The following is a 14547-nucleotide window of genomic DNA, read 5'->3' on the forward strand; positions in this document are numbered from 1 at the left end:
TCCAGAATTTGTTGTTTGTAGATTTTCTGATGATGCCCATTCTAACTGGTGTGAGGTGATACCTCATTGTAGTTTTGACCTGCATTTCTCTAATAATTAGTGATGTTGAGCGTCCTTTCATGTGCCTCTTGGCCATCTGTATGTCTTCTTTGGAGAAATGTCTGTTTAGGTCTTCTGCCCATTTTTGGATTGGGTTGTTTGTTTGTTTTTTTAATATTGAGCTGCATGAGCTGTTTATATATTTTGAGGTTAATCCTTTGTCCGTTGATTCGTTTGCAAATATTTTCTCCCCTTCTGAAGGTTGCCTTTTCATCTTGTTCGTAGTTTCCTTTGCTGTGCAAAAGCTTTTAAGTTTCATTAGGTCCCATTTGTTTATTTTTGTTTTTATTTCCATTACTGTAGGAGATGGATCAAAAAAGATCTTGCTGTGATTTATGTCAAAGAGTATTCTTCCTATGTTTTCCTCTAAGAGTTTTATAGTGTCCAGTCTTACATTTAGTTCTCTAATCTATTTTGAGTTTATTATTGTGTATGGTTTTAGGGAGTGTTCTAATATCATTCTTTTACATGTAGCTGTCCAGTTTTCCCAGCACCACTTATTGAAGAGACTGCCTTTTATCCATTGTATATTCTTGCCTCCGTTGTCATAGATTAGTTGACCATCGGTGCGTGGGTTTATCTCTGAGCTTTCTATCCTGTTCCATTGATCTATATTTCTGTTTTTGTGCCAGTACCATATTGTCTTGATTACTGTAGCTTTGTAGTAAAGTCTGAAGCCAGGGAGTCGGATTCCTCCAGCTCCGTTTTTTTCTCTCAAGACCACTTTGGCTATTCGGGGTCTATTGTGTCTCCATACAAATTTTAAGATTTTTTGTTCGAGTCCTGTATAAATGCCATTGGTAATTCGATAGGGATTGCATTGAATCTGTAGATTGCTTTGGGTAGTATAGTCATTTTCACAATATTGATTCTTCCAATCCAAGAACATGGGATATCTCTCCATCTGTTTGTATCATCTTTAATTTCCTTCATCAGTGTCTTATAGTTTTCTGCATACAGGTCTTTTGTCTCCCTGGGTAGGTTTATTCCTAGGTATTTTATTCTTTTTCTTGCAGTGGTAAATGGGAGTGTTTCCTTAATTTCTCTTTCAGATTTTTCATCATTAGTGTATAGGAATACAAGAGTTTTCTGTGCATTAATTTTATATCCTGCAACTTTACCAAATTCATTGATTAGCTCTAGTAGTTTTCTGGTGGCATCTTTAGGATCCTCTGTGTAGAGTTTCATGTCATCTGCAAACAGTGACAGTTTTACTTCTTCTTTTCTAATTTATATTCTTTTTATTTCTTTTTCTTCTCTGATGATTGTGGCTAGGACTTCCAAAACTATGTTGAAAAATACTGGTGAGAGTGGACATCCTTGTGTTGTTCCTGATCTTAGAGGAAATGCTTTCAGTTTTTCACCATTGAGGATGATGTTTGCTGTGGGTTTGTCATATATGGCCTTCATCATGTTGAGGCAGGTTCCCTCTATGCCCCCTTTCTGGAGAGTTTTTATCATAAATGGGTGTTGAATTTTGTCAAAAGCTATTTCTGTGTCTATTGAGATGATCATATGGTTTTTATTCTTCAATTTGTTCATATGGTGTATCACATTGATTGATTTGTGTATATTGAAGAATCCTTGCGTCCCTGGGATAAATCCCACTTGATCATGGTATATGATCCTTTAAATGTGTTGTTGGATTCTGTGTGCTAGTATTTTGTTGAGAATTTTTGCATCTATATTCGTCAGTGATACTGGTCTGTAGTTTTCTTTTTTTTGTAGTATCTTTGTCTGGTTTTGGTATTAGGGTGATGGTAGCATCATAGAATCAGTTTGGGTGTGTTCCTTCCTCTGCAATTTTTTGGAAGAGTTTGAGAAGGATGGGTATTAGCTCTTCTCTAAATGTTTGATAGAATTCACCTGTGAAGCCATCTGGTCCTGGACTTTTGTTTGTTGGAATATTTTTAATCAAATTCATTACTTGTGATTGGTCTGTTCATATTTTCTATTTCTTCCTGGTTCAGTCTTGGAAGGTTATACCTTTCTAAGAATTTGTCCATTTTTTCCAGGTTGTCCATTTTATTGGCATAGAGTTGCTTGTAGTAGTCTCTTAGGATGCTTTGTATTTCTGTGGTGTCTGTTGTAACTTCTCCTTTTTCATTTCTAATTTTATTGATTTGAGTCCTCTCCCTCTTTTTCTTGATGAGTCTGGCTAATGGTTTATCAATTTTGTTTATCTTCTCAAAGAACCAGCTTTTAGTTTGATTGATCGTTGCTATTGTTTTCTTTGTTTTTGTTTCATTTATTTCTGCTCTGATCTTTATGATTTCTTTCCTTCTATGAACTTTGGGTTTTGTTTGTTCTTCTTTCTCTATTTCCTTTAGGTGTAAGGTTAGATTGTTTATTTGAGATGTTTGTTGTTTCTTGAGATAGGTTTGTATTGCTATAAACTTCCCTCTTAGAACTGCTTTTGCTGCATCCCATAGGTTTTGGATCGTCATGTTTTCATTGTCTCTAGGTATTTTTTGATTTCCTCTTTGATTTCTTCAGTGATCTCTTGGTTATTTAGTAACGTATTGTTTAGCCTCCGTGTGTTTGTGTTTTTTACGTTTTTTTCCCTGTAAATGATACCTAATCTCGTAGCGTTGTGGTCCGAAAAGATGCTTGATATGATTTCAATTTTCTTAAATTTACTGAGGCTTGATTTGTGACCGAAGATGTGATCCTACCTAGAGAACGTTCCATGCGCACTTGAGAAGAAAGTGTAATCTGCTGTTTTTGGATGGAATGTCCTATAAATATCAATTAAATCTATCGGGTCTGTTGTGTCATTTAAAGCTTGTGTTTCCTTATTACTTTTTTGTCTGGATGATGTGTCCACTGATGTAAGTGAGGTGTTAAAGTCCCCCACTATTATTCTGTTACTGTTGATTTCCTCTTTTATAGCTGTTGCTTTATGTATTAAGGTGCTCCTATGTTGGGTGCATATATGTTTATAATTGTTATATCTTCTTGGATTGATCCCTTGATCATTATTTAGTGTCCTTCCTTGTCTCTTGTAACATTCTTTATTTTAAAGTCATATTTTATCTGATATGAGTATTGCTACTCTGGCTTTCTTTGGATTTCCATTTGCATGGAATATCTTTTTCCATGCCCTATATTTCAGTCTATATGTGTCCCTAGGTCTGAAGTGGGTCTCTTGTAGACAGCATATAAATGGGTCTTGTTTTTGTATCCATTCAGCGAGCCTGTATCTTGGTTGTAGCGTTTAATCCATTCACGTTTAAGGTAATTATTGATAAGTGTGTTCCTATTACCATTTTCTTAATTGTTTTAGGTTTGTTTTTGTAGGTCCTTTTCTTCTCTTGCGTTTCCCACTTAGAGAAGTTCCTTTAGCATGTTCTAGAGCTGGTTTGGTGGTGCTGAATTCTCTTAGCTTTTGCTTGTCTGTAAAGCTTTTGATTTCTCCATCAAATCTGAATGAGATCCTTGCCGGGTAGAGTAATCTTGGCTGTGGGTTCTTTCTTTTCATCACTTTAAGTATGTCATGCCACTTTCTGGCTTGTAGAGTTTCAGCTGAGAAATCTGCTGTTAACCTTATGGGAGTTCCCTTGTATATTATTTGGCATTTTTCACTTGCTGCTTTCAATAATTTTTCTTTGTCTTTAATTTTTGCCAATTTGATTAGTATGTGTCTTAGCATGTTTCTCCTTGGGTTTATCCTGTGTGGGACTCTGTGGCTTGGGTGGCTATTTCCTTTCCCATGTTAGGGACGTTTTCAACTATAATCTCTTCAAATATTTTCTCGGGTCCTTTCTCTCTCTCTTCTCCTTCTGGGACCCCTATAATGCAAATGTTGTTGCGTTTAATGTTGTCCCAGAGGTCTCTTAGGCTGTCTTCATTTCTTTTCATTCTTTTTTCTTTATTCTGTTCCGCAGCAGTGAATTCCACCATCCTGTCTTCCAGGTGATTTATCCGTTCTTCTGCCTCAGTTATTCCGCTATTGATTCCTTCTAGTGTAGTTTTCATTTCAGTTGTTGTATTGTTCATCTCTGTTTGTTTGTTCTTTAATTCTTCTAGGTCTTTGTTAAACGTTTCTTGCATCTTCTCGATCTTTGCCTCCATTCTTTTTCCGAAGTGCTGGATTATCTTCACTATCATTATTGTGAGTTCTTTTTCTGGAAGGTTGCCTATCTCCACTTCATTTAGTTGTTTTTCTGGGGTTTTATCTCGTTCCTTCATCTGGTACATAGCCCTCTGCCTTTTCATCTTGTCTGTCTGTGAATGTGGTTGGTGTTCCGCGGGCTGCAGGACTGTAGTTCTTCTTGCCTCTGCTGTCTGCCCTCTGGTGGATGAGTCTGTCTAAGAGGCTTGTGCAAGTTTCCTGATGGGAGGGACTGGTGGTGGGTAGAGCTCACTGTTGCTCTGGTGGGCAGAGCTCAGTAGAACTTTAATCCACTTGTCTGCTGTTGGGTGGCGCTAGGTTCCCTCCCTGTTGGTTGTTTGGCCTGAGGCAACCCAACACTGGAGCCTACCTGGGCTCTTTGGTGGGGCTAATGGCAGACTCTGGGAGGGCTCCTGCCAAGGAGTACTTCCCAGAACTTCTGCTGCCAGTGTCCTTGTCCTCACAGTGAGACACAGCCACCCCCCTCCTCTGCAGGAGACCCTCCAACACTAGCAGGTAGGTCTGGTTCAGTCTCCTTTGGGGTCACTGGTCCTTCCCCTGGGTCCCGATGCCCACACTACTTTGTGTGTGCCCTCCAAGAGTGGAGTCTCTGTTTCCTCCAGTCCTGTCAAAGTCCTGCAGTCAAATCCCACTAGCCTTCAAAGTCTGATTCTCTAGGAATTCCTCCTCCCGTTGCCGGGCCTCCAGGTTGGGCAGCCTGACGTGGGGCTCAGCGCCTTCACTCCGGCGGGTGGACTGTGGTCTAAGTGCTCTCCAGTCTGTGAGTCGCCCGCCCAGCAGTTACGGGGTTTGATTCTATTGTGATTGTGCCCCTCCTACCCTCAGTGTGGCTTCTCCTTTGTCTCTGGACGTGGGGTATCCTCCTTGGTGAGTCCCGATGACGGCTAAGCAGTTAGCTGTGCTTCCAGTGCTCTCGCAAGAGGGGGTGAGAGCACGTCCTTCTACTCCGCCATCTTGAAGCAGTCCCCTCAGTGTGATGCCAGTGTGTGGTAGATTTGAAAGGGTTCAGCTCCAACCTGTTTTTATTTTTTGATGGCCAATTCATTACCATCCTCAGGACAGATAAAATAAGGAGTTTTCCCTTAAGTTTGCGGAGTTTGTTGGATTTTGTTTGTGCCATGAGGAAAGGCCAAATATTGAATAATTGGTTGCAAACTAAAAATCTACTATGTAGGGCTTCCCTGGTGGTGCAGTGGTTGAGAGTCTGTCTGCCGATGCAGGGGACACGGGTTCGTGCCCCGGTCCGGGAAGATCCCACATGCCACGGAGCGGCTGGGCCCGTGAGCCATGGCCGCTGAGCCTGCGCGTCCGGAGCCTGTGCTCCGCGATGGGAGAGGCCACAGCAGTGAGAGGCCCGCATACCGCAAAAACAAAAAAGAAAAACTACTATGTAGACATAGAGAATAAATGGCTCTAAATCCCACAAAATCTTGAATTCTGGGACACACGCATACGTATGTGTGTGTGCATATATGTGTGTACAAAAAGCACAAAAACTGTTGTCAAAATCTGCAGTCTCGTACCATGGGCAGGTCTAGATTCCACAGTTAAGAAATTAATGTAAAAGTTTGTGATACACCATTGTAAAGCAGTTATGCTTCAATAAAGATGTTTATAAAAAAAGAAGAAGAAAAATTTGTGATAACTCAAGCAGATCCAACAGAAACAAACCTCAAATTGCTCAATAAATTGAAAGCATTTGAGTTTCCCACATAAAAAAGAAACCTAGCTAAAAATGGGCCAAACATTAAAAAATCACAAACCTCACACAGAAGCAGTCTGCTGTAAGGAAGAGTCAGCATATGAGACGATGTGAAAACTGACACCTCCAGAAGCCAAGCCCCTTAGAGCAGCCAGAGAGGCTATGCAGTTAGTATGTCTAAAGTTACTGAAGGACCGTAACAGTTAACGTTTATTTAATGCTTGATTTGTAAAAGTATAATTGCTGACGTCATTGGAGAGCTTAAATGACTCAGATAGACTTACAGAAATTAATAAGAATTCAGCACAAAACAATGAAGTTATAAAAGGTATGAAAAAGTTTAATAGAGTATGGAACTTAAAAGATATATATACATATACATGGAGAGAGAGAGAGAGAGAGCTCTTTTTGAGTTTCAGAAGAAAAAGGACTCCAAATTGAGGAAAGACATAAGTCCTCAGATTTAAAGGGCTAAGTACAGTATAAGTAAATAAAAGACAAATGGAAGTGAAACCACAGCACATCATGGATCAAGAGAAAACCTTAAAAGTAACAAAACAAAGCAAAAAACCAGATCGCCTGCAAAGGTATGACAGTTGCCATCAGCAACATGCATGATATCTCCAAAGTCCTAATGTTCTGGACCCAGATAAGACATCATTCAAGAGTCAGAGTGCGTAATAAACCTTTTCAGAGAAACAAAGTCGAAGAACAACAGACCTTACAGAAAAAATTGAAAGACAAAACCGAACCAAGAAGGAAGGAATGAGGGGAAGGGAAGTGAGTGAGGAGGGTGGTGAACATAAAGTAAATGAGGGTAAGGATTTTCTTTTTAAAAAAAAAAATGGAAAGGACAGTTAAAACGAGGTGCACCTAAAATGCTGGGCACCAAAAATGTGAAAAACAACACAGGGAAAGTAGAATTAAAACATCATAAGTTTTCAAGAATGGTAGAGACATCACTTTGGACTTTGATATGTCAATTATGCATGTTAAAAATTTAAAGGATACCATAAAAAATAGAATGTACAAAATCAAAACTTAATAGGGAAAAGAAAGAATAAAGAGAAGTCAGGAAAGAAGCAGGAAAAAGCTGCCAAAAAGAAAAAGGAGTGGCAAAATGAAAACACAGTAGTAGTACAAATAAAACCAGACGCAGCAGTGTCATATATGGATATGATGGATAAATGAAGCAGTCCGAAGTCAGAACTTTTTATATTGATTTTTTTAATCAGCTATATGCTAAAAGACACAAGTTAGAAACATATGAAGCCAGAAAGGTCAAGGACAAACTGATGGAGAAAGATACACTAGGCTTCTCCACGAAATCAGCCAAGCTAAAGGCTGCAGGTACCGCTGGTGCTCAGGACAGACAGAGGACAAGGACAGGGGCAGGGACTGTCTTGGACACCCAGGCTGGGTCATCTGATCAAGGACGTGATGATCAAGTTCCCGGAGGAGATCCCTCTCGTTTCCTTCCTTGACTTCTTCTGGGCCCATTTCTTGAGGATGAGGCACTAAGGGTCGCACTCTTCCAGAGAAATGAAAGAGGTGACCAAAAACCACCTCTGAGTTACCCTGGGCTGTTGGGAACCTCGTGGCACGTTGGTCAAGATTTGAACACTCATAGGAAGTGGCAGCTGCCATTCCTGTGTCATCACCTGGGCAAGGCATCCCTGACCTCTTGGAGGCAAGACTGCTGGGGAAGCAACCCTCTCCCTCCTGGTAAGGGGGTTGGGCGCTGCACCTCTGTGCCTGTGCCTCCCACCCCTCCCCCGGAGTGCGGTGTCCCCGTCCCTCTGCTCAGATGTTCAGTGGTGTGCTGCCAACCTGGGTGACTCGGCTGAAGCTGCCTGATGCCATCTCCAAAGCACTGCTCTCTCACTCTGACTCAGTGTCCCCATTGAGAATCTCCCGATCCTTCCAGGTCCACACCTGATCTCAGTGCAGAGCACTCAGGACTCTGCTGTGGCCACCACAGTGGTTTCATACCAGCAAAAACAAAGTGAATTAAACCTAAGGAGAAAAAACTAGCTATACCAAGCAAATGTTAAACAACATAGACTTTTAGACTAAAAAAAAAAAATTAGTAGAAAAGAAAAGATTAATAACATAATGATTAGAAAGGAAAATTTCACCAGGAAGATGGAATCCTGGACCTGTGTACCTCTAAGACATAGGTTCAAATTTTTCAAAGCAAAGATTAACAGGTTTACAAAGAGAAACTGACAAATCCATAGTCTCATAGAAATTTTATACACCCCTCTCAGCAACAGATAACATAAGCAATCAATAAAGTATCTGATAAGAATTGCAAAACATTCCGCTAACAACTCCCAAATAATCCCCTGTGGAGAGCAGACTACATGCTGCCTTATGAAGAGGTTTCCCGGGAGAAAACTAAAAAACCACGGGATTGCACAGGGACCAGCCAATGAGGCCAGTTTCCCTTGTGCCTGAGAAAAAGGCAGGACTAGAAACAACCTAGGGGCTTAGGAAACAACGGTGGAGGGAAAGCCCAGAGCCCAGACTGACGCTGTGAAGAACAGCGACCACAGCACTTCCGAAGGGGGGGTATCGAGAGGGTGGCCCAGACTTCAGGGAGCGAAGCCTCCAGACCCTCAGTGGAGCAGACAGCTCAGGGGAAGGCACTGGGCCTCCAGCTGCCCGGTCACGTCTGCTATAAGTTTGATTAGAAAGGCTATACTGGGTGATCCGGACGGTCGGGCCAAGCTCTGCTTGGTCATCTGGGCAGAGCAACCTTTGCAGATCGGACTGAAGGTTCTTCCTGGGAACGAGAGACTTGGACCAGGTGGAGATTTGAGTTCTCAACACACACTGGCCTCCCTCTTTCCTTTCACCCCCAGCCAAACCCCTCGAATGCCTCCCTTTATAGCCAGGAAGTGGGTGATAGGCTGTAGAACGGGCTCTAAAGAGATGCTGAAATAATTAACTCAGCTGGGTTCACTCTGCAGTTAAGCATCCCCAGGCCGCAGGATTTCAGAGGGAAGGTAGGGAGGAGCGCGGTTTGGAGGCCCTCCCCCTCTACACACGCACTGTGTGTCTCCAAAGTCGGGTTGCAGGAAATGAGGGCAGAGAGATTAAGCAACTGGTTTGGCCAGGGAACTGCACAGTGGAGATGAGAACTCCAGGCTCCCCAAGCCACTGCTGCTGTGTCACGCTGCTGCCTTACTTCCTGTTTTTCCACTCAAGCTAATCATGGCATGAAATATTTGAAAACCAGTTACCAGGCTGAAGAATGCAGTATTCAGGTGGTGAAGGGTGTTATTTACAAAGAGCCAGGAGAACGCGGTCTATCCGTGAAACATCCATCCCCTGCATGTAAAAGAGATGCGAACTACAGCTATCGGGGTGAATATCCTACTTTGTGTTGCGTTTGGCTGACAGTTTGATCACAGCTAGACCTGTTTGGAGTGAGGGATGCTAAAGCTCTTTTTGTTTCTTGGTGTTAACTTTTCAACAAAACTCACCACTTAAAATAGCAAGAAATGAATCAGTCCATCAATCAACCAATCCAGAACCTATATGTTTTTGCCCCAGTCTTAAAATATGTATTTATTTATAATTTGAACAGCATGCAGTGGAAATAGGGTGCTTTCTAAGAACTAAAGCATTTTATTCTTCTTGTAAATAGCTAAGCTAGAAACAGTCATTACAGCAAATGGCTTGTTCTGCCACGTACTCATTCGTCATGTGTTCTTTTGTGATGTTGGTTCATTTTTTTTTACGCTTTACAGCAGGGATTAGTAAACTTTCTCTGTCAAGGGCCAGATAGAACATACTTTCAGCTTTATGATCCAGGCTCTCCCTGTGCGATGACTCACCTCTGCCTCTATAACAAGAGGGCAGCCCTGGGAGGGAGGTAAGCAAGGGAGAGCAGCTGGACTTGGCCCCAGGCTGCAGGTGCTAGGTCCCTGCTGGGCAGCGAAAACCGTGCTGTGTGGCCAGCAGAGTTTGCGGGCGAAATGTCCAGCCTATACTTGGTGCAACTAAACATCCTTCATCTGTGCTCTTCATAACCTAACGTACTTGGATGCCTGTCTCACCAAGGAGAGGATAAGCCTGTTGGATGACGGGACAGTACTTCATGATCGGATATTCTCCCGAACTTCACACCAGAAAACATGTCCCAGAGGAAAGAGCGTGGGTTTGACCTTATCCCTTCCCCCATGCCCACCCCTTTGGTAACCACAAGTTTGTTTTCTATGTCTGTGAGTCTGTTTCTGTTTTGTAAGTAAGTTCACTTGTATCATTTTTTTTTACATTCCACGGATAAGTGATAACGTATGATGTTTGCTTTCTCTGTCTGACTTAGTTCACTCAGTATGGTCATCTCTAGGTCCATCCATGTTGCTGCAAATGGCATTCTTTCAATCTTTTCATGGCTGAGCAATATTCCTTTGTATGTATGGACCACATCTTCATCCATTCCCCTGTCGATGGACACTTATGTTGATTTACATTCACATTGTTGTATTGAATGCAACAGATCTTTAGAATGTTTTCATCTGGCAAGACTAAAACCCTGCCACCATTAAACAATACCCCCTTACCCTCCTCCAGCACCATTCTTCCTGTCCTTATGAATTTGACCTATTTAGGTAAGTGGACTCATACAGTATTTGTTTTATTGTGGCTGGCTTATTTCAATTTGCGTAATGTCCACGAGGTTCATCCTTTTTGCAGCATGTGACAAGGTTGTTTTCTTTTTTAAGGCCAAATAATATTCCTTTGTATGTAGAGACCACATTTTGTTTATCCATTCTTCTATCCCATTCATCCATCCACGGACACTTAGGTTGCTTTCACCTTTTCGCCATTGTAAATGATGGTGCTATAAACACGGGTGTACGAATATCTCTTCAAGACTGTGCTTTCAGTTCTTTTGGGTATCTACTCAGAAGCAGAACGGCTGAATTATATGATCATTCTGGGTTTTTGTTGTTGTTGTTGTTTGGTGATCAGGATAAAGTAATTTTATTACAAATTCCAGGATTTAAAAAGTAATCTGTTACATTTACTAAGATAATCTGAGATGACCTGTCTCAAGCACATGGGTCCCGTCAGTGACACTGACCTCAGGCATGAAGAGATGCTGTCCCCCGTGAGGGATGCGGTCAGTGGATGAGGCTATGCTGAGTCTCCACGAGCACATGCTGACCGTGATCATGATGGTTTGTCACTCTGGCATTTGGGCCGTGATGAGTGCAGCGTAAGCTTCGGTTATGGAATTCTGAAAGCCAAGCTAGAGAACCTCAAGAGCAGCCTCTCTTTCCTGCTTTTTACTTCAATGATATTTAGGGGACTTCATGTACTGAATGAGAGATATGATTCACTGGCCTGTAAGCCCACGTGTGGAAACTGTTATCACCTGGCAAGAGACCGCAGAGGAGCGGCCTGACTGGGAAGAAGGCTGAGGCCAGAACCTGCGAATCACCCTAGTCCGGGTCACAGACAGCGCTGCCCAGCAAGAGAGATGCTGCCGGCCGGCGAGTCCCCATCGGCTCAAGGGCGCCCACAGACAAAAGGGCTGGAAGCAACCTCGATAGGCCAGCTAAGCCACCCTCCAGCTTCCAAACGCGGAGACAAACTTGCCCCGCGGTCACGGGCAGGGGCCCCGGGTCTCTTCCGTCTTGTACGTTTAAAGACTAAAGGCAGCATCTTTACAAGGGGAACTGCGGGAAGCATTGGGAGAGCCCTCTCCACAGGGCCTCGGGGCACCCTGGGGCGAGGCGGCTGAGACCCGGCAGAGCACCTGGGCTGCGGGACTGAGGGTGGGAAGAACAGAGGAGCTGAGAGACCCCAGGCAGGAGTGCGCCAGCAGCTGAGGGGCCCACCACGCCCTCCTGCCTGGGGTCTGCCCCCTAGGCCCCCGCACGGGGACCCTCTCGCTCTGAGACTATGGCTCTCACGGGACGACGTTGTCCCCGGGGGACGTTTGGCAACACGGGGAGACACGTGGGGTGGGGCTGTCACCACTGGGGAAGGCGCTACGGGGCTGGTGGGCGGAGGCTTCGCACCCTACAGGGCACAGGCACCTAGGCCCGGGGCCTCCAATCAGACCACCGCGCACGGCCTCCAGCTCAAGCCCTAACACGTGGGTCGGCCCCCTGCCCTGTGGACCCAAGTCCTCCTGACCCCGGAATGTCCAAGGGATGTCCAGCCAGCTCCTGGCCGCTCCAGTCCGGTGGACACGACTAAAACCCTACGCCTTTTTGTCTTCTCTCTCCGAAAAATCTACTTCCTTCTCAGAGCCAGTGCCACCCCAACTGCCACCTCCAGGATGGCAACGGCAGCTGCCCCTCCGCCGAGCGAGAGGGACTTGCCCTCGGGCGGTGGGCCAGCTTTGTCGTGGCCGCTGGACAGGGCCCCGCCCGCGGGCCGCGTGCTCTCCGCCCGCCCGGCGGGGCTGCTGGGGGCTCAACCGGGGGGCTCTGCTCCCGTTCGGCAGCTTCGGATGCGGCCGCTCCTGCCTCTTCTTCAGCAAGTTCCGCAGACAGAGATGTCGTGGGGCCGGCTGTCTGGCCGGCCGACCCCTCGGGGCCAGGCTCCCCGGCCGCCGACTCCGTGCCCTCGGGAACCCCTGCTTCTCCACGTGCGCGAGGTCTGAGGTGGAGGACTTGCTCGCTCTTCTCTCCGGCCCCGTTGCTGTCCAAGCTCTCGACTTCTTCGGGGTCCACTGTGACCTGCTGCCAGGGCTCGGGACCCGGGGACACCGGTGGGCTCTCGGTGCGCCAGCTCTGGCTGCTGGACAGCGACACGGGGAAGCCCTCGGCCCGCCAGGACGCCATCGCGGGCGTCGGAGCCTCGGCGGGGCTGGCGAGCGTGGAGCCGCCCCTGGGCGGGACGTGGAGGTCGTTGCTGTCCTCCGTGGCCCCGCGGGGCGCTGCTCGTCCTCCTCCGCGGACTCCAGGTTAAAGGAGATTAAAGGCAGTGCCCTAGCCACCCTGCTGCCTGATGCGCTCGGCGGCGTGGTCCTCTGGGAGAGTCTCACCAAACTGCAGCGATGTGCTGCAAGGCTCCTGAGCTTGCCTTGTCAACCCCAAGAGCGTTGGTCGTAGCAAAATCGGAGGCACCAACGTCTTATTCAGGCCGCTGGCGTGAACTGTGTGTGCTCCAGTGTACGTTCCCGACGTGCCTGGTACGCCCTTGGCCTGTGTGCTCCCTGCAGCTCTGCTTGCCTGCAGCGGTCCCTTCACTTCCTTTCCTGAACTGTCTGCCGCTGCTGTGCGCCGCGGAGTCCTCACGGGGGTCTGTCTACCAGGCTGAAGAGCTTTAGCATCCGGCGGAGGGGCGACTGCAAGACCCCGCGCAGAGGCGCCCTCGGCTCCTGCGACGCCTTCTCCCCAGGTGGGCCAAGCGGTCCTCTGCGGAAACTTGTCGGGGTTTGTGGGGCTGAACACGGGCAAAGAGTGCCGGGTGAAGCCTGTGCTGGCGAAGGCTTCAGAAATTTCTTCGTCCAGGGATTTTAGCTCTTCAATTTCAGTTTTACCTTTTAATAAAATTTCTCGATCCAGAGATGGTGAAGCCATATCTTGTCGAACCCCTTGGGGTGAGGAAAGATGTTACTCCCGCAGCTCCTCCTGAGAGAGGACTCCCAGGTAGCCGAGGACGACACACTTTGTTTCATAGTGAGCCCCCAGAGGCACAGTGGGAGAGGACGCCATGGGGTCGGCTGGCAGAGCTCCGGAACGGTCTGCTTGCAGATGTGTAAAACCTGGCCCAGGTCCCTGCCCCCGAAGAGGTGAAAGGCGCAGCGGCGGCAGATAACTCTGTTTTTAATTTCTTTTTACGGCGCCACCGTACCGTTTTCCACAGCAGCTGCGCCGCTTCGTATTCCTACCAGCGGTGTACAGTGGTGCCCGTGTCGCCACATCCTCCCCAGCACTTGCTGTTTTCTGGGGGTTTGTTTTGTTTTTGTTTTTTGATAGCACCTTCCTAGTGGGTATGAGGTGGTATCCCACTGTGGTTTTGATTTGCATTTTCCTAATGAATAGTGATGTTGAGCATCTTTCCATGTGCTTGTTGGGAGTAGCACAGATTTTATTTAAGCTCGTTTGTTTGATTATAACTTTTTAACTATTTGGACATATAGCACATGGGCCTCCAACTGAAATCTTGCCTTGAACCCTGCAAACGTTAGGGGCAGAGCTGAGTCTAACCCATCCCAAAGCCTTTTACCACCTAGTTAGGTATGGATTGACCCTTTAAAATACTGAGGACAGCAGCATTAGACAGAGACAGCTGATTCTATTAAAGAATTTTGTTTTAGCTAAAGAAGAGAAAACTAAGAAGTGTCTACCTTATCCAGCACCTTGTGTAAGGCGTGCAGGTCTCACACCTCCAAGTGCAGTGCCTAAACCAGCAGGTCAGCATCACCTAGGGAGTGGTAGACACACAGATGCTCTAGCCCCACTCCAGGTAGACTAACCGTGAGCTGTCCGAGCTTTGACGTTTGAGACGCACTGGTCTGTGTGTTCATGAGGGTACCAGGAAGACTAAAAACAAACAACTCGAGCAACGCCATCAGTGACCTTACTGAGCACTCACTGTGCACCAAGAACTGAACGATGCTTTTCATGTATTATCA

The 14547-nt window shown here is 45.9% G+C and overlaps 1 pseudogene; it reads right to left on the bottom strand.

Annotated features, from left to right (window-relative positions):
• Window positions 1-12194: 12194 nt before the first annotated feature.
• Window positions 12195-13624, bottom strand: LOC112403177 (bcl-2-like protein 13; annotated as a pseudogene).
• Window positions 13625-14547: the final 923 nt, after the last annotated feature.

The sequence above is a fragment of the Neophocaena asiaeorientalis genome, unplaced genomic scaffold, assembly GCF_003031525.2.
Source record: "Neophocaena asiaeorientalis asiaeorientalis breed wild unplaced genomic scaffold, Neophocaena_asiaeorientalis_V1.1 scaffold180, whole genome shotgun sequence".
In the NCBI taxonomy this organism is placed as follows: Eukaryota; Metazoa; Chordata; class Mammalia; order Artiodactyla; family Phocoenidae; genus Neophocaena; species Neophocaena asiaeorientalis.